Raw genomic sequence first — 20,238 nt, forward strand, 5'->3', positions numbered from 1 at the left:
GCCTCTTACATGTGTTGCTGGATTTTGTTTTGTCTCGGTTTGGTTTTTGTTATTCAGTCATAACTTAAACAACAAATCTTCTAAAGTGGGTTACAGTCACTCCATACAAGGGCTGAGTTAATATTCTCTCTTTCAAGGAAATACAAGCAATTCTTGGATCAGATACCATCAACTTTAATTTTATTTTTCTCACATAAATGTTAATCAAGAACTAAACAGATAATTTCCTCCTGTCACACAACAGTTCCACTGTGGTGGAACAAAGTGTTATCTTAAGTTTCACCGAGCAATTGTTCAATGATTCCTGTCAGTGGCTCATTTCCAAGTTTGTCAAATGGCAGAGTCTGCCAGCCCTTGAAGCGGGGAGGGAGAAGCAGAGGAGAGGGTCTCTGGCAGGCAAAAGCAAGGCACAGTGGTACACTAAAAAGGACAGCTCCTGTTCTGAGGATGGTGGGGGACACCCTAGGCACAGTGTGCTGTGTCAGAACAATCTGTGGGAACCATCTGACCCTTAGAGATGGGCAAAGAAGGCTCAGAGGCAGCAAGGAAAGCTTCACACCATGCTGGTGTGATGAACCAGGTATTAAGAAGCAAGGAAAAGAAGAAATGGGGGCGTCAGCAAAAATCCTTAAAGTTGAAAAGTAACACCAAAGATTTGCTACACACACACACACACACACACAAACACACACACACACATACACACACACACACACACACACACACACACACACAATTCTTCAGCCTGTAATATTACCTCTTGACAAAAATAAAAATAAAAACCCTCAAAGATATCTTTAGAGGAGTTAGGTAACTAATCTTTCAGATAGACTGCACAAAGAAAGAGAGTAACTGCTCTGTACTACAGCAACTGATGTAGGTTTGTTAATCTTAGTGATACAGAGCCCTGGGTCCAGATGGGACACCAAAGTGGTTTCTATATGAACAATGCAAATCTACTGGGGTGTGTGTGTGTGTGTGTGTGTGTGTGTGTGTATACATGTGTGTGTCTGTTTTGGTGGTACTGGGGACTGACCCCAGGACTTTATATCTACTAAAGTGCTCCACAATTACACTAAATGCAAGCTTATTACTACCTAAAAATGATTATAAGAGTCAGGTGTGGTGGCAAGAGCCTTTAGTACCAGTAAGGGAGGCAGAGGCAGGTGGATCTCTGAGCTCGAGGCCAGCCTGGTCTACAGAGCGAGTTCCAGAACAGCCAGGGCTACACAGAGATACCTTGTCTCAAAAAAAAAAAAGCAAAATAAAGCAAACAAACAAAAAAAACAACTTAAGGTTAGTAATAAATCTGCCCTCTAACTCCTTGGAAAGTCTCGATGTCACCCTGGGACATTGGGTTGTATATGTTTTCATTTTGTTTTGTATCCAAATAATATATTAGTCAAGCCTTTTATATTGTTTGAGGATGTTGCAGTACAGGACTAGCTTTCCCCTCTCAAAAGAAAGTCTATACTTTGAAGATGTACTTTTATTTTAATGGTGTGTTTTGCCTGTGTGCAGATGTGTTCACATGTGTGCCTGGTGCCTACTGGTGCCAGAAGAGGTAATTGGATCCCCTGGAACTGGTTACAGAGAGTTGTGAAACACTCTACATGTTGGTGCAAGGAACCAACTGCTGAGCCATCTCTCCAACTCCATATCTAGACTTTAAGTTAAAAGACAAAAATAGAAGTTACCAGGTTTTCTTTGGTGCCTGATTTGCATACATAATACCCTGCATGTTCAGTTCCCAGTACAGACCACACCCTCTTGCAAAGACAAACCCAAAAAGCACTAAGGATAGTAAAATGGATAGTTTTATTTTTCTGTATGTATACATTGCAGCAGCCTTTAAGTATTAATCATTTGCATAGTGAGTAACTGTATCTTTGGGTTTGTGTGGATGTTCATGTAAACACACAGGCCAACTCTGTCCTTTTGACTCGGGTTCAAACCGTGTGTGTGTGTGTGTGTGTGTGTGTGTGTGTGTGTGTGTGTGTGCATTGTTAGTAATACAAATGCTGGTTCCATATGTCTAAGATGGTCCTGGGAGGCTCCAGTTCTAACAGGTTCTCAAGTGATGCCCACATTGCTAGTCTGTAAAAAAATTACTTTGATAAGAAAGTATATTGTGTAGTGTCCATTGAATAAAAGTTTCCTCAGGTACCCAATTCTCCTGCTATATCAAAAGAAGTGATGAAACTTGGTCCCACGTTTATGAAAGATTTATTGTATTTTTAATTATGTGTGTAAGTGTGTGTCATTGTGCACATCTTTACATATGAATGCAATGCCTGAAGATGCCAGAAGAGGGTGTTGGATCCCTTGGAGCTAGTGTTATAAGCAGTTGTGAGCCTCCTCTCCGTCCTCTGCAAGAGCAGCCAGTGCTCTTAACTTCCATGCCGTCCCTCCAACTCTTAGTCCCCACGTTTTAAAGTTAACAATAGGGCCTGGAGAGATGGCTCAACAGTTAAGATCACTGGCTGCTCTTGCAGGGGACTAGGGTTTGAATCCCAGCACCTACATGGCTACTCACAACTGTGTGTAACTCCAGTTCCAGGGGATCTAACTCCCTCTTCTGGCCTCCATAGGCACTGAATGCACATTGTCACAGGCATACATGCAGACAAACATCCATACACATCAAATAAAAGTACTCTTTTAACAAAAGACAACTGAAGAACTGAATTAGCTTACAAAGCTCAGGCTGTCATAGACCTAGCTCTTTTCTCTGCTTTAAGTGACTTTTATCTGCAATGACAATATTTATCCCCTACTTTATAGTAAGAAAAATCTGGAGACAAGCAACATTCATAATTATAAGAATTGTAGTTTAAAACTGGAAAATCCAGGAGCAGAGGCCAAATTGGAAGAAGTTACTGGAGAAAGACTTTGAAGTTATGATAAGATCCTAGTCACATTCTCTCTCTCTCTCTCTCTCTCTCTCTCTCTCTCTCTCTCTCTCTTTTCACACACACACACACACACACACACACACACACACGGACACACATGGACACACACGGACACACACAGACACAGACACACCTGTGTCTCTACATCTCTCTATTCTGTCTCTCTATCCCAGATGCCATGAGCCAAGCAGTATTGCTCTGCCACACTCTCCCCATCATGAAGATTTGCCTCACCATGGCCCAGAAACAATGGAACCAAGTGACTATGTCTGAAGTCTCTGAAACTCCAAGTAGAGATAAATCCTTTCTCCTTACACAGTCCAAGAAGGAGGAGGAGGTGGAGGAAGAGGAGGAGGAGGAGGAGGAAAAGAAGAAGGGATGACTCACCTGCTGCCAGAGTATCCTGTCATCAGCCAGAAGAGGGTTTTAAGCCCTGACATGACAAGCCTTTACACAACACTTGAAGCAACTTTCTCCCTCTTCCAAGGCAGATGGACTTAATTCTTCATAGTCTGTTCTTTAAACCTCAGCTCCATTGCAGTGAGCTCCCCCCATCTCCCTTCCTATGTGGGTCCCAGGCAGACCTGGGCATTCTTCTTCACACCCCAGAGCTTTTATGTTTTAACATTCAGTGTCATCAGGAAGAAAGCTGACTTCATCTCTATCATCTCATTTAGCTTTAACGTTAGCCTTGCCACTGGTCCTCCACATCTCAACCTGAGCGCCCATTCCTTAGGGATGGCAGTGTGGACTATGTTAATGGGTTTGGGAACTTCAGGTGAGTACATTCAGGTTTTAGAAAGACCATGAGAGGAGGAGAAGAAAGGAAATAGATGAAAAAAATGGGAGATTCTCTCAATGCAAGCTGCCATTTTATAGTACAATGTCATGACTGTCCCCATCATCTAACAACAAAAGGGACAGATCATTGAAGATATTTAAGCTTCAACCTGGACAAAGTCCTTAGAGGAACTACAGCAGATAAGTGGGTAGACACAGGAAGAGCAGGAAGACCAGATTATATTTCACGATTGCCCATTTATTTCTTACAGCATTTGTCAACAAGTCACTATTTCACTTTATCAAAAATAGAAAACATGAAATACAACTAACAGCACTGAGCTGTTAATAGCCAATAAAACTCAGCATGGCTTATACCCACTGAGGTATATTCGGACAAAAATTATCTCAATAATTCTGGCTCAGTCATAGTATCTGCATCTTGCTTTTCCATTCTATGTGCTCTAGGTGAGACATATGGCATACATCGATTATATATTGTTCAGTGATAGTAGTAATGGAAAATAAACACAATTCTGTCAGAAGATACTGAAATCTAACACAAACCATACCAAAAGTCACTGTTCTCTCAGAGTGAACAGAGTAACTTCTTCCACTTGGTAGCAGCATTGTGTTAATCATCTCTCATTTAAACCATATCCATGCAGGCAAGATGGCTCAGCAGATAGGGGTGCTTACAGCCAAGCCTGACAGCCTGAGTTCAATCCCCTCGCCCACATGATGGAAGGAAAGACCTGAATCCTGAAATTCAGTTCTGAGTCCTAGATCCTTTGACCTACACGGTGGTATACATGTGCCAACACACACATGTGTACACGCGCACACACGTGTGTGCACATGCACACACAATAAATTAAAATGTGAAGAGAGAGAGGATCCACTCAACTTCTAGTAAAGGAGATCAGCTCAAAAATATACTACACCACATCTGAGCCACAGAGCTCATACCTGCACACAATGGTGGCATTTTCACAGTTAATTCTGCTGCCATTTGTGCCTGAATTTATCATGGTTTGGAAAAAGTAAATTGAGAGACTAACACAGCCCTCGTTCCTAGTGCACCAGCAGCCGAACATCCCCAGTCGGGTTGGATATTTAGTGCCTCTGTGCTGAGAAGGCTGAGGGAGAGCCAGGGGAGGGATTACTGCTCGATGCTGCCCATAAATCATGGCTGCACTCCACACGGCTCTGCATCTCACAAATAAGGCCAGGCAGGAGAGGTGTCAGTGCTGCACAAAAGGAAGGGGCATCCTGCCTTCGTGCCTTTGCCCAGCCTGGTTCTTCCATTTAGACATCCATGAAGCATTGGAAAGGCCGGAGGCTTGTTCTGCTCCTCTTCCCTCACTGTCTCTTCCCTTAGGTCCCCTGGGGAAAAGACTGAGCCCCAGGTATCCAGTGATTTTACCAAGAGCAGATCACCCTGGACCCTTAATTCCAAAGCCCAGCCCTTTCTGTTTTGAGACGGTCTCAGTGTAGTCTGGATTGGCTGAGTGCGACTTTACGACGACCTTAAACTCCTGTTCCTCTTGCCCCCATCCCATAATTGCTGAGATTTCAAGTGTGTGCCACCACACTGTTTATTCAGTGTTGACTCAAACCCAGGGTCTTTAAATGCTACTAACTGAGCTACATGCTCAGCCTAGATTTCCCTTTGGAAGCTCCCATACACCTATAGGGCCACTAGTCATGAGGACACAGAAGATGAAAACCACCAGACCCAAGGGCTAAAGTGAAAAACAGTACCCTGGTGTCCCCCTGGGGAACCAGGCCCTTCATGTTCTAAGACACTCATCACCCAGATTCCTGAAAACAATAGCGGCTTCTTGTTTAGAATGGAACCGCACCTGCTGGAATACGTGTCAACAAACAATCGCTTTGTTTTTCATATTCGCCATCCAAGCTGAAGCAATGGGACTTCCTGAAGCGAATACTGGAAGGCTTATTCTTAGAAGGGGACAGAATTCTCATTTTAACACAAGGCTCAGAGGGCCCGAGTGATGGTCATCTTCCTTCCTTCTTTTGTGCTCCGCGGTGTTCATCTTATTTGGTTTTCAACAGGTTTATTTCCATTGCAGCCCTGGGCTTCCAAAGCCCACAGCACCCAGCCCACGACGCCATATATGGCGAGCACACTGGCTTCTGCTTCCTCTCCCTGAGAACCCAGGCCTGGCTTTCAGGGTTGCTGGGCCATTTAAAAAGGTCCTCAGAAGGGTCTCTGCTTCTCTGTTGGCAGCCTCAGGATGAAGACTTGGGAAACCCTGTTTGCCAAATGTTCACTAAAAGCTAAGCCTTTCTGCTCTTTTTCCTCACCTAATCATGCTGTCGGCTCCTAGTTTTCCTGATGCTGTTTGATACTAGCCTGTTGAACATATTGGACACTTTTAAAAGGAGTTATTTTGATGGTACAGGTGCTCAGTTGTGATTAAAAAGTGTTTTAAGTGATTCAGCCAAGGTTGTCTCCATGGACTCCGGAAATAACCACAGCCAAAATACCCCGGTGAGGGCAGAATATGAGAGGCAGATAACGCCTATTATTACTTTTATCTGGGTGCAGCCAGGCCCCCGATTAGTGGAGCAAGCAAAGGTCCTGCCTTTGTAGCTGTGGAGTCCAAGCATTAGTATTGGTATTAGTGAGGACTTGGGATCTAATTATTTCTAAGAAGTGTCTTTGTTTCCTGTTCTGTAAAGTAGACAGGAATAAAAAGCTAACTACTGTAATTTTTTGTCATTTTAAAAATGAAAAAGCAACATAAAAATACAAACACAGAAGAAAAGATATGGCGCTTAAAGTCAGCCATAAAGAGCTGTGTGATCTTGGGGAAGTCACTTCACCTCTCTGAGCCTTGAATTTCTGATCTACCAGCTAACCCTGGAGACAAGGTGCTCTCTAAATTCCCTTTCAGATTAGAAAGCCTGTGATAACTATTCCAGATGTGATCCAGACTTGTAAGGGAATTGAACCAGATGAAACAGTCTAGTGTAAAAGATAGCACTGACTTGAGACTCAGTTCACCTGACATAATCTTAAGTACTTGACTCCACCGTGGCCCACGCATAGAGCTAACCTATACACCCACAACCACCTTGACCTGCTTCCATCTCCTCAGCACTGGGACAGGCATGCCCACCCCTCCCGGGTTATGCTGCACTGGGGGTAGAAGCCTGGGGTTTGTGCATGCTAGGCAAGTGTACTACCCACTGAATTACCCCCATCTCAGTCAGTCATTAACAGTGCTCATCTTGTAAAAGCTGTCAGCAACAGTAAACAGCCAGTGTGTCCTTCTGGGCAGCAGCCTGGCTGAGGCAGAGCTGGGGTTTATCTGTTTACCAAATTTTCTGAAAATAAAGATACTCAAGCGAGAGCTGTCAGAATATCAGGCTCTGCTAGTCACCAGCAGCTGCTGGCTTCACTGCTGCCTTCCCAAGGAGGGAAGGGAAAAGCCAAAGAGACCAAGTAGAAGCCTTCTTAGAAATAATGAGAGGGCCAGTAAGAGGGCTCTATGAGTGAGGGGGCTTGCTGCCAAGCTTGAAGATCTGGTCCAACCCCCAGGACCCACATGGTAGAAGAGAACCAACTCTTGCACATGTGTGCAAGGACATACATGCACTCACACAAATAAATTTTAACAAATTTGAAAGGATTGTTTAAAAGTTGACAATCTGTTAAGCTGGGGGAGTAGATGAGTGGCAGGTGCATACCCAGCATGCCAAGGTCCTGGGTCAGAGTCCCGGCACTGCAAAAACTAATAAACCAAAATAAGGTTGACAATTTGTGTTTCAAGAGCTCTGACCCTTCTTATCCATATTGAATGTTATGAGCTGTCACGGCAATGCTAACAGAAGTCAGCTCATGCTTAAACGAAGTGCGTCAGACTCACACCACTTCCAGTCTCCAAACACTGCATCTCTGATATCCCACAGAATGTGGGCCTCACATGACAGCGCTTCAGACTGAGGAAGAGCCTGTGCTGTGCCTAGTGCCGAGCACATCCCATAACCCACCCTCTGCCTCTCTGCAAAGATTAGTTCACTTATTACTGAGACATTTTTTTTTTGTCAGACTGAAAAAGTCAAGACAGCACAAGTTAGTAAATCTGGTTAAACGACCCTGTCACCTGTCTTTTATGGAGCTCCTATTGTGTACCTGGCACTGCCCTGGCACCAGAGTTCTAAAGATAAGATCAAACACTAGTAAAAGCAGGCCGTATCCTTGAGGACTCTCAGATGGTATCACAGGATGCTTAAGAGAACAGCCTGTGGGCCCAGACCGCCCCGGGTCATGGTCACTAGAAGGAAGAACACTGGGTAATTCACGGAGAACTCCCCACTTCCCCACTTCGTTGTCTCCTCTCAGCTCTACCTCCAGACAGAAATTCCCCACTGAGCCAAAGATAAGATAAACAGAATGAGAAAAAAATCAGGGGGCTGCAAATGTATCTCAATAGCATAGCACTTTCCTAGCATACCCCAGGTTCCAGACCCAAGAGCAAGGAGGACGAGGAAGGAAGAGAAGAGGTGGAGGATGTAAAGGGAAGAGAGGGAGAGAAAGAAGAGGGAGAGAAGGAGGAGCAAGAGAAAAAGGAAAGAAAGAGAGAAGAAAGGGAGGAGAGGCGGGGAAAGGGGAGAAATAATCCAAAAACACCTGACAGATAAAACCCAGTGCACCTACATATATGTGGCACATAAAATGGGGAAGGAAATGAATCGAGTCACAATGCAGGCTACAGGTGAAGCCCTTTCTCCAACTCCCAAATGGAAAAGTAACAGTCCTCTCAAACCTCACTGCATGTCCAATCCCTGCTTATTCTAGATTGAGCCCAAGTCATCTGCCTATAGATACCAACAACCACTTTATCAAAGTGACAAAGATAAATTGAAAGTGTGTAATCATGGCCATGGCAACACAGAAAGGCACCCTGTACATCTACTCAAATGCAGCATGCTGTCTTAGTACATGACAGTGCTCCACAGTAAAATGATACAGAAATAGTAAGGGATGACTCCTCTAAGGTTTTCAATGAACAAGCAAGTATTCCTAGGATTGGTGACTTACATAAAAATGAAATAACAGTGACAACCTACATACTCTCCCGGAAAAGAGTAGACTAATGCTAACAATCCTTGTTAAACTGATTTCGCTAGCAGTTTAACAGTTTGCACGTTTTAGATGCACAGACATTGGAAGTGGGTGATTTGGGGCTATTGTTTCTTCTCTATTTACTCAACTTGCCTCTTAAATTCTTTTTCTATAAAAAAGACAAGAAACCATGAACCTTCAACTTTTTATGATATTTAATATTATATATTTAGTGTATGTGTGCTCATAGGAGCTCAAGTCACTCGTGTGCAGGTCAGATGACAACTTTGTGGGAATTAGTTCTCTCTTCCACCACGTGGGTTCCTGGGATCCAGTTCAAGTCATCAGGCTAGACAGAAACCCCCTTACTTGTTGAGCCATCTTTCCTACCCAGAAAAAAGTCACAAATCTTTAGAAAAGGAAAAAATGTTGACTCTCATAAGACCCAAATATACATGTACAAGCATACACACGTCTTTGACCCTGATAGTAATGTGTGCATGTATGTGTGTGCATGTGTGAATGTGTTCGTGTGTGTGTGTGTGTGTGTGTGTGTGTGTGTGTGTGTGTGTGTGTGCGTGCGTGCTTCCCACCCACCTCCTTTATTCTTATTCTTTCTCAATTATTTCAGACCTGCTTATTCCAGGATGCCTTTAACTCTGATGGCTCTTATTAAACAGGACTACTTAGTTACTGTCAATCGAATTTGCTATGTGTATCACCCTCCCCTAACAGCTCTGATCCCATTATGTGCCTGATCTTTAACAGTCATTATCAGAGTCACTCTGGTCAGTCGGCCTGGGGCTGACCACTGAGATGAAGGCCATGGAAGTCTTGCTTATCATGTCTCCCAGCACTTTATTGAACAGACTTTTGAATAGCCCTTCACAACCAGGAAGTGGGTGGGGTTCTGCGTGGCTTGAATAAAGTGTCCCTTCACAGAAAGCTGAAGTCCATACTACACCCCTGCTCTGGCTTTTTACCATTGGCATCTCTCCACCTGTATGATACACTGCCTTCTTAGATGTTTGTGTCAAAAACAATTTTGTTCCAGAAACAAGACTTTATTGAGCAAAGCCCTCTGGAGTAGGCCAAACATTTTGTTCTGGCATGGAGATCCCTGAAAGTCCCCAAAGAAGAGAAATTACAGGACAGCTTGAGTTGCTTCCATAGCAATGACACCCACTGGATGTCCAGCTTCCACTGAAGACTGCATCTTCTCAAGTGTCCAGCCTCGGAGCTGATTGTCCCCCCACCACCACCACCTCTGACAGGAACAAATTTTTGGATTTCTCTATCTCAAAGAAGCGTGCTACGGGGGGTGGGGGGGGAGGGAGGAGTGTTCCCAGTCGTCTTAATGAGACATTTAGAACAGAAACCCATCCTGATGGCGGTGCCTGGTCATTGTCACTCAGTCATAGGCCTTCCCTGGTAGTAAACACAGAGCTGTTTCCCAGACCAAATAGGGACTCTCCCTCAAGGTAGCCAGACACACCGTCTGGTGTGCACAAACATTTCCACTTCTCACTGGACAGCTAAACCCAGCAGTGTCTCCCGCAGCCCCATCCTGATTTACTTTGCTAATGTGTGTATATTTTTACCAGCCCCTATGGGAAAACTGCCTTGCTTTGTGGCTGACAATGGATTTCTCATGAAGACTGAGATCTCTGACCATCCCCAGAGCCCCTAGCCCTTCTGAATTTCAGAGCTGGGCCAAAAGGAAGAAAGGGAAAAAACAATGACTTTTGGAAGCAGCATGGTGGTGCCTTTGGGGCTGTGAGGAACTAAATGAAAACTACACACAGTTGCCAAAGTGTGATTATAAACAATTGGCAAGTAGCAGATTAATAATGACAGCTATTGATTAGAAAAATAGCATTGCTGAGCTCTGAGAATGTAGCTCTGTTGGTAGAATACTTGCGTAGCAGGCACGACGTCTGGGTTCAATTCCTAACATCCATAAACTGGGCATGGTGGAACATGGCAGTAAATGTAACACCTGGGAGGTAGGAGCAGGAGGATCAGAAGTTCAAGGTCATCCTCAGCTACACAGGGAGTTTGAGGCCAGTTTAGGCTCAAGACACATTTTGTGTAAGTAAGTTTAAAATTTCTAATTCTTTATGCTCCAGAAATTCATTGCCAGGGAGGGGAGGGGAGAAGGGGGAAGGGGAAAGATAGGAAGGGAGGGGATGGGAGAGTCAAGCCTCTCCTAACTGGCTCCCTTTTCTCATCTCATTCTTCACTGGCTAAAGTTGTTTTCACAGTTTTCTTTTCTTCCAGCCTGCTAAGCCTTGCCTATTATGTACTAAACAGGCCCAATAGTCTTCGCTGTTGATGCCCATAGAGCAGCCCAACCTTTTAGTAACTGTGTGAGCTTTTGGCTTAAAGGCTCATGTCTGTGGAAAGCGAGAAGTTTTACTGCTTGAGAAATGGGAACATAAACAGTAAATCCAAAGGAGAGACGTACATCTTGTTCCCATCCTTCATCTGAAGGGCTGGGATTCTGTCTTCCCACAAATCACTCTCCCCCTAGTAAATGTCTTCCAAAAGGCTCTAAATGTCTTCTAAACTGAAGTTAATTGTTGAGGAAGGATAGCTCAGGTGATCTGTCATTAGGTCCCAGTAAAAACATTTGGCAATGTGAACTTCATTTCCATCCGAGACCCTCAAGGCAATTAATTGACCAGCAATCAGCAATCATCCCCACAAACAGAAGGACCACAGATCCCAGGATAAATACAAGCCTCCAATGTCAGGGAATTCAGACTAGCAAAGACACTGCCTTCCAGAAACTAGCATGCTGAGGGGATCACATGAACCGTACCTAGTATTGAACTTTTCTCTAATAGCTGTTTAGGAGCTCTTTCCAAAATCTCACTTTATTTGTAAGTTTACCTGAGTAAGTGATGATTGTGACAGAGCAAAAAACATTTAACATTTCCCTGGGACTTTTCCCCCTTGGTGTCAGAGCAGAATACAATGCCATAAAGAATTCAGATGCGTATGACATAGAACTTGCATGATAATAGCATGCGCTCTCCCTCTGTGCATTTATGGCATAGCTTCCCACCCTTTCAAGCCATTCTCACTTCCATTAACAATACTATATCGGGAAAAAATAGACGGTGTGCATTTCTCTATGGCTGTGTGGCATAGCAGACTTTGCCCCATTAGAAAGTTAGTCATAATTGGGAGGGGGAGGGAGGAAAGAAAGAGGGAGAGGTCTTGTTGCCTGAACACACATTTGCCCTTAAAGGAGATAATGGAGACGTTGGCAGGTTACAGACCTTAGAAATTGTCAGCTTGACTTTCCCTCCCACTCAGCCCACTGGATTAGTGAGGATCACTGAAGTGAAGAGCTGTTCTGCAGGCAGCAGCTCAGAGACTGGTGTGTGCCACACATCATCTCTCCTTTCCCTTATGACAGCAAGCTCAAGCTGTGCCCTGTAACATCGTCCCTCACCCTTATACTTTAAGCACACCTGGCTTCCAGCAGCGGGATTCATAGTTCCCCTTTTATATGATTATCTCAGAAATTCTGGGCTCTTGGAAGATTCTGGGTATCTATTGTCTCCGTAACAATCCCATGTGACTGTTGTTAGCACCCCTGTCCCTGTCTCTCTTCCAGCTCATCCCTGCTTCTCCTCTTCCTAATTTTCCAGTAAGTTGAGTATTTAGCTTTCTCAATTGTTAATATGTTTTCATAAATATCTTAACTCCTGGGAACACACACACACACACACACACTTGTCACAGTGCTTTCTAAGGAACATACAAATGTTCAATACCTCACAAATGTGCTGACATCTGCAACTGTGTCACCTTGAAGGAAGACTGATCACTTAACCCTTTTAGGATCTGCTTAAAGCAAGTTCCAGTGATCAGAACTGTAATGGGATTCACCGACAGTTCTATGAGTTGACTCCAGTAAAAGGAGGGTATATGAGGCCCCACAAAATTGGCATTACACTGTGAGGTTTGAAGGAAGGTGTGAAAGTCATTTTATGTGTTAGCCTTTACTGGGCCTCAGAGAGTTGAGGGAGGAGGGAGGAGTGAAAAGCCACCTGCTGCCAGGACACCAGCACAGACATTAGATGTCTGGCTACTCACATGGTCACACCTGAAACTGATAGGAAAGGATGCTGCCTAACCAATGCTTTTCCATACTGCATGCGTGTTCGGGCTGTAGTGGTGCACGCCTTTAATCCATACTGCATGCAATACACACTGGCATGAGCCAAGCATTAAAAAGAAATGTGTAAATGGAATATTGCACTGAAATATATGTATGTTATCATTTGACCATAGATGAACACAATATTTTTCAATAGAATATAAAGCTGTTCCATATCCAGTATATTCAACGTACACACTCATGTGAAAAGTCAAAAATCTGAATTGGAATATAATGTTGAAATCCTAATAACACATTTTAATGGGAATATTTGAAGCTAAACTCTTAGGCAAAAATGAAACAATTGGTAGCTCTTTTTTGGTCCCTCAGTCCTCTTTTTAACTCTTGATTCTAGCCTTTGTCTTCCTAACGTTAAATTATAAGAGAGATGCCCTTTATCATAAAGCAAGCCATTGAGAAATCCAGAAAAAGAACAGTAACTAACTTACAGTTCTTGGAGAACGTAAATAAAGCTGTGGTTTAGGTTGCAGACCAGCTGTGCACTGTTTGGGAGTAAGTGGCATGGCGCCCTCATGACTGCAAATAAACCAAGTTCAAGTCCAGGGGAAGCTAGAGATGCACCAGCTATTTCCCAGGAATCCAGAAGTGCTCTCAAGTCCAAACAAGACCCCCCCCTACCAGTGAGAACTTCAACCTTTTTCTCTGGGTCTCCCCAAGAACTGTGTCATCTGCCACCTGTAGAACTTCAACACCCATCTGTAGACCCAGTATTCCAAGTTTCCTGGTCCTCAGCTCCCAACACTGCTTTTACATCTGATGCAGGGAAAGCCTCAAACATCTTAGCCACATTTGGAAATAGTTCATTAAAGAGGTTCTAAATGCCTACTTTTTAAAATATTTTTAGAACACTCAAGAGTTTTACAGCACAGGAGAGACCTATAAAAGTAAAGTACTTCGCTACCAGTATATGGAAGGAAATTTTTCAAATTAATTTTTACTACACATTGTTGCTTCTGAGGGTTTTTGTTTAATTTTTATGGTGCTAGAGGTTACACTCATCATTGTTTAAAAGACTCTACTGGAGTTAGCATATATGGAGAACCTCCTCTGCAGGCGACCTGGCAGTGGATTGTAGGACTAATGAGCCACTGCTCTGTGTGGGAAGCTGAGGGTGTGGTAAAACAAGCAACAGACTACATACACTGTCCAAGAACACGCAAGGCACCGTGTCATCTCAAGGGAGGGAAGAACTTATTCCATAGAGCAATGGAGTGCAGTGGTTGGGCTGAAAAGGCAGGCAATCGGGGTTCCAAAGAGTAAGCAAGGATTCTGGGACTTTGGAGGGAGATTCAAAGTTCTGTAAGAGGGGCTCAGGGGAGGCAAAGCACAGAGCTGGTTAATGTGTATATGGATGTGTGTGTATATATGTATACAGTTGTGTATATGGATGTGTATATGCATACATGTGTTATGGATATGGATATATGTATGTTCGTGTGTATATGTATATGGATGTATATACATGCACACATATATGGTTGTATATGTGGATGAGTATAAATATGCATATGTATGTGGACGTGTATATGTATGTATGTATGTATATAGTTACATATATAGATGTGAATGTGTATATGTGTGTTATAGATATGGGTATATGTATATGGTTTTATATATGGATGTGAATATGTATATTGTGTTATGGATACATATATGACTATGTATATGTACATATGGATATGGATGTGTTATGAGGATATTTGCAACCACTGCTCCCCAAGCTCTGCTCAGTCTGGTAGCTTCTTCACAAATATCTCCACATCATCATCTGCTGGACTATACCTATTTACCGGTTTTTCTCACTATTGTCCCTCAAGCTAATTATGAGTAATTTTAAATCAAAAATAGTATCATTTGCTAAAAGAAGAGTGAATTTTTTAATTATTAAATCTAGCTGAATTATGTTTCCCAGCAAAGTTTTTCTTTTTGTCCAATAGAGACATTAGCACAAACTAAGCCACACTTATCCTTTAAGTTATTGGAAGGAAATGCCCATCACTTCGGGGTTCAAGGCTCCTAAGTACACAGCCCATGACCCACTAAAACCACTCCATCCTCCATTCTAGTCTACAGCCCACACTTTGGGAAACCCCATGCTAATTACACAGAAATATGAGGCTATGTCTGGCTTTGTCGGTGGTGTTTTGCTTTCATTTTCATCGTTCAACGAAAGCAGCGGCTTTTGACTGTCACCAATACTTACCACCAATTCCACAAGTCATTGAGTTTAAGAACAAGTCTTGGCTTACTGGGAGGAGACTACACAGGCCCAGCTTGAATTAAGAGCAAGTAAATATGGCCAACTCTCATCTTTTCTCACTTATTTCTTCCTTTTCATTTCCCTAGAAGCAATCTGGTAATAATTTACATATTATGAAAATTCAAATATATTCAAAATAAAGCAGTATGAATACCTACCAAAATCAAGAGATCCTTTGAAACATAGGATAATACACTCAATGACACTCTTCATCCTTCAGAATACTCCATCACCTCACTAGCCACCTAGCATCCACTAACCAGATAATCCCTCTGAGAACAAAGTCTATTTATGGCTCCATTTTGCAGGTGGGATGACTCAAGCTTGCGAGATCAGCCTCCGATCACAGAGTATTATGTGGATAGGACTTTTTAAAATATATTCAAACCTCTTTGTTTTAAAGATGAGCTGACTCCAACTTCAAAGACATGAACACAATTGCCCAAGACATGAACATGAATTGACAAAAGTCTAAACCCCAACTCCTAAAGCTGATGCTTTTGAATCAAATATTAGACTCCAAAAGTACAGTTTCTGCTTGTAAGTGGCAAGAAAAAAATCATTCCATCTGCCAGTGATGTCTGTTGTATTCTTTTTTCTTTTTTAACTCTTTCTGCCCTTTGGGAACCCGCCACCCAGCTCCCAAATAATCACACACATGGAGACTTATTCTTATTTATAAATGCCTGGCCTTAGCTTGGCTTGTTTCTAGTCAGCTTTTCTTAACTTAAATTATCCCATCTATCTTTTGCACCTGGGCTTTTATGTTTCTCTATTTCTGTATACCTTTCTTTACTTCTTATACCATGGCTTGCTGTGTAGCTGGGTGCCTGGCTCCTCCTGTCCTCCTCTCCTTCTTTTTCTCGATCTTCAATCTTCTCTTCCCAGATTTCTCATTCTATTTATTCTCTCTGCCTGCCAGCCCTGCCTATCCCTCTCTCCTGCCTCATTATTGATCATTCAACTCTTTATTAGACCAATCAGGTGTGTTAGGCAACGTAACACAGCTTCACAGAGTTAAACTAATGCAACATAAAAGAATGCAACACATTTTTCCATCAATAAACAAATGTTCCACCGCATAAAGAAATGTAACACATCTTCAACTAATATTCCACAACAGATGCCCTGAAATAGTTTTGTCCTTCAAATTGTTCATGAAATGTATGGCAATCCATCTCAGTTAGGTCATCCTGGTGTTTTGTTTTTCTTGCTTTTGGTCTTCCTTTCCTTTCTGTGGAACAGGCCATTGAGTGACTCCAGTGCAGAGCAGAGGGCTGTTCTATATCCGAATTCTATCTCCAGACCCCCAAGTTGCTTTACTGTGGTCTGATTTTTGGAAGCCTTATGGGAATGGAGGTTGTAAAGCAGAAAAGAAACCGCTTAGATGGGGTCTCTGTGTACTTTATAGTGTATTTATGCTGTACCTCGTGGCCTTCTACTCTTCAACACTAGGTTCATTGTACACACTATAATGTCAACAAACACTGCTGACTGAAAGAGAAAAACAATGAGCTGAGTCTGTCATCTGCTTTCTGTCCCATGGAGCTTCCTAATCAATCTTTCCCGGTGATAACCTAGAGACTGAGAATGCTTTTAAACAACACAGAATTCTGTGAGCATCGCCATGCTCCAAAGGTATTCTTTTTAAAATCACAAAACAGGAAGTTCTGAGCCATTGAAATGTACCAGTGTATTTGCCGAACGTCTTCTGGAACAACAAAGCGACATGTGCCTATCCAGACAAGCAGACTAAAAGCAGATGTTTCGCTCACTCCCACCTCAGAGAAACCCACTGTCGGTTTAGCTACCATCTTCTAGCTCCTTGAACAGGCTTCTCAGGAGGCCAACAGTGATATAACTCAGGTATAATATGATCTTCAAATCCCCATTCATTTTGTGCTATACAGCTTGGCAGGAGATAGATATGTGAATGCTAGATGAGTTAGAGGAAAACTGCTTGCACTTGAGGCCCTCACCCCTCTCACTAACATGTCACTAACAGGAGTGGGACTCCAGAAACAAAGGGTGAATGTGCTACAGTCCTGCTGGGCAGCACTGTCTGCTGCAAACAGAAAACACATGATTCACCCATGAATTCTCCCTGGATAGTTCAAGCACTGGGAAGATGCCCTCCAAAGTATCCCAGCATGCAAACACAGAGACTTCCAACTGCCCTTTGCAAGAACAGCCTCATGATATCAGGCAAAGTGACCTGTGTTCCAAGTTAACCAGCTCTGGAAGAGAGGTTGAGGGTAGGCTTCAAGATGAAGAGAACATAGAAAAACTAGAGAAGCAGCTAAGGTCCTAGAAGGGAAAAAAGTCAGAGAGGAAGCAAAATACCCAAAAAGGAAAAAGAGGGAGTGTGGGGAAGAATTGTGACCCTGAGCAAAAGATGTCCAGGAAATGTGTGCTGGTATCCATACTACAGCCCTGCCCTTAGATGGCCTGCCACAGCATAGGGCCAGTTACAATGCCTGGCCAGCCAGCCACAGGACAGCCTCATCAGGACTAGGAACACAGTGATGCCCTGTAAGCATTGTTATAGGAAAGAAAACTGCACTCCTAACTGAACTAACCTTGCATCTCCCAAAACAAATAGGCCTTCGTCCTTAAGCTAAGTATTCCCAAGTTCTGGAAAACATGTGTACTCACACACACCACATACAAACACACACATACACACATATCAGATCACACATATACACACTACACCACATATATACATACACACATACACATTGCAGCACACATATACATACATACACACACATCCAAACACACACACATACACCCCACACACACACAAACACATACACATACACGCACTATACCACATACATACATACATACATACATACATACATACATACATACACAAACATACCACACATACAAACACACAATACACACACATCACATCACACATACACACAGATATCACACCATACACATACACCACATGCACACACACACACACACAATTTTTTTGGCAAGATAAATTAGCTCATTATCCAGCACTAATAGCACAGGTTTCAACTTTCATTTACAGAGTTTCTGAGGTAATGATCATAAGGTTTTTATAGCTGTTTAAGTTTTGTTGTTGTTGTTGTTGTTGTTGCTTTTCAAGACAGGGCCTCATTATGTATCCCTGGCTGGCCTGGAGCTTGCTATGGCAATCAGGCAGGGCTCAAACTCAAAACAATACTACTGCCTCTGGTACCAGAGTATTGCAATTACACGTATGTGACTCAGTAAGAATTTTTTTTAGTGTTCACTTATAAATTTGGAATTTGAGGATGTATGTGTGGATATATATGTGCCATGACACACATGTGACAATCAGAGGACAATTTGGTGGAGTCAGGTCTCTCCCTCCATCATGTGAGCCCCAGAAATTGAACTCAGGTCATCATCCTTGGCATCAAGTGCCTTTGCCTTCTGAGCTTTCTCATTGGCCCATAGAAAATACTATTTAGGGAGGTTCCTCAACGTCATTATAAACCCACAGCCCCTACATTACTTACATAAACCTTTCACTTCAATAAATAATCTCTCTTATTGATGATAACCAAGACTTACTGGCAAGAGTAATAGTTACAAGCGGTGGACAGGAGGGCTCCAGCTCTAGTCAACCTTTGCCTGCACATCAATGCCACACAAGTAGCTCCAGAATGGCAAGGCCTTCAGGCAGCAGTGGGAGTTGAACAAAGAGCCAAAAGGTTCTCTTTTGTAAATGTCTAGTAGGGCCTTACAAAGCCAGAATTTAACCTTATGCATCTGGGATAGTGTTCATTTGGGAATACTCAAACTTAAATCACTCCTAAAGCACTTCTCTATACTGGACACACCCAACCCTTGGCCATGAACCAGAGGCAGGATACACCACCCAAGCCTCAGTGTTCAAACTTGAACTTGAAGGGCTTCAGAATCCAAGAAGTAAACACGGCTTCTTAATCACTTTGTTCTAAGTCATCTGCTTCCGATATCTCCAATGCTTTGTTTTTCTGTCTGGTAGTTCCAAGCAGAGGAGGCAAGTGAAACACCAGTTCAGGATAGGGTCTGGGGTGGAGCACAGTGCTCTAACAGTGCAGCACACTGAGGCAGGGCACAGGCCTACAGAAGCAGGCAGCTCAGCCCTCCACCCTGTAGTACTCCCAGGGCACTATCCAGGGGACAGGTCAGAACACAAATTCAAGGCCAGGCTGCTCTTCCACCACTTGAACATGACTTTGGGAAAGTTTCTGGCCTCTGAGCCTGCTTTCTAATCTATGAGATGAGAATTCAGCAATGTCTAGCTCATGGTGCTAAACATGGAATTAAATGAGTTAGTATTAGCTTTATTGCTATCACCAGCATTACCATGGTTAGTCCTTAGTTTATAAATCAGAGATTACAACCCTCTGTGGCAAACACTCACTTTGGTGTCACACTCAGAGTTGGAACCACCTGCCATAGCCTATTTTGTCAGCCTCATCTCCCACAGAAAACTCATCATTTTCTTGGTAGATCTCACGGATCCCTGGCTCAGCTCATATAGATTTCTCTACAAGACCCTGTCCATCCATGTTGCTATCAAAATTAGATCCCTCTTCAAGACCATTCTAAAGGCTGAACACTCTATTAACTTGTATCCTCAGATACTAGTGGTGTGGGTACACTTTGACTTCCCTATCTTACCCTAATTAAATAGCATCTATAGTTTCTGATATAACACAGTCTGCAAACCCTTCACAAGCTATCTCACCCTCCTCTTGATATCCCCTGATTGTCAGTGTCTTTCTTCAAACGTATCACACAGTACAATGTGAAACGCTCTAGATAGGCTCTGACTAACCCACAGAACACTGGGGTGGGTCACTTTGTAATTGATTTACTTCTTTATTGCACCTAAGTCAATGCCAGCTCTGCGGAAGCCGCCTACTATCTCTTACTCATACAGAACTTCTGTTCAACTCATTACTCTTTGCTTGAATTTGCTGTCAAGCCA

Source organism: Cricetulus griseus (genome assembly GCF_003668045.3).
Source record: "Cricetulus griseus strain 17A/GY chromosome 1 unlocalized genomic scaffold, alternate assembly CriGri-PICRH-1.0 chr1_0, whole genome shotgun sequence".
NCBI lineage: Eukaryota > Metazoa > Chordata > Mammalia > Rodentia > Cricetidae > Cricetulus > Cricetulus griseus.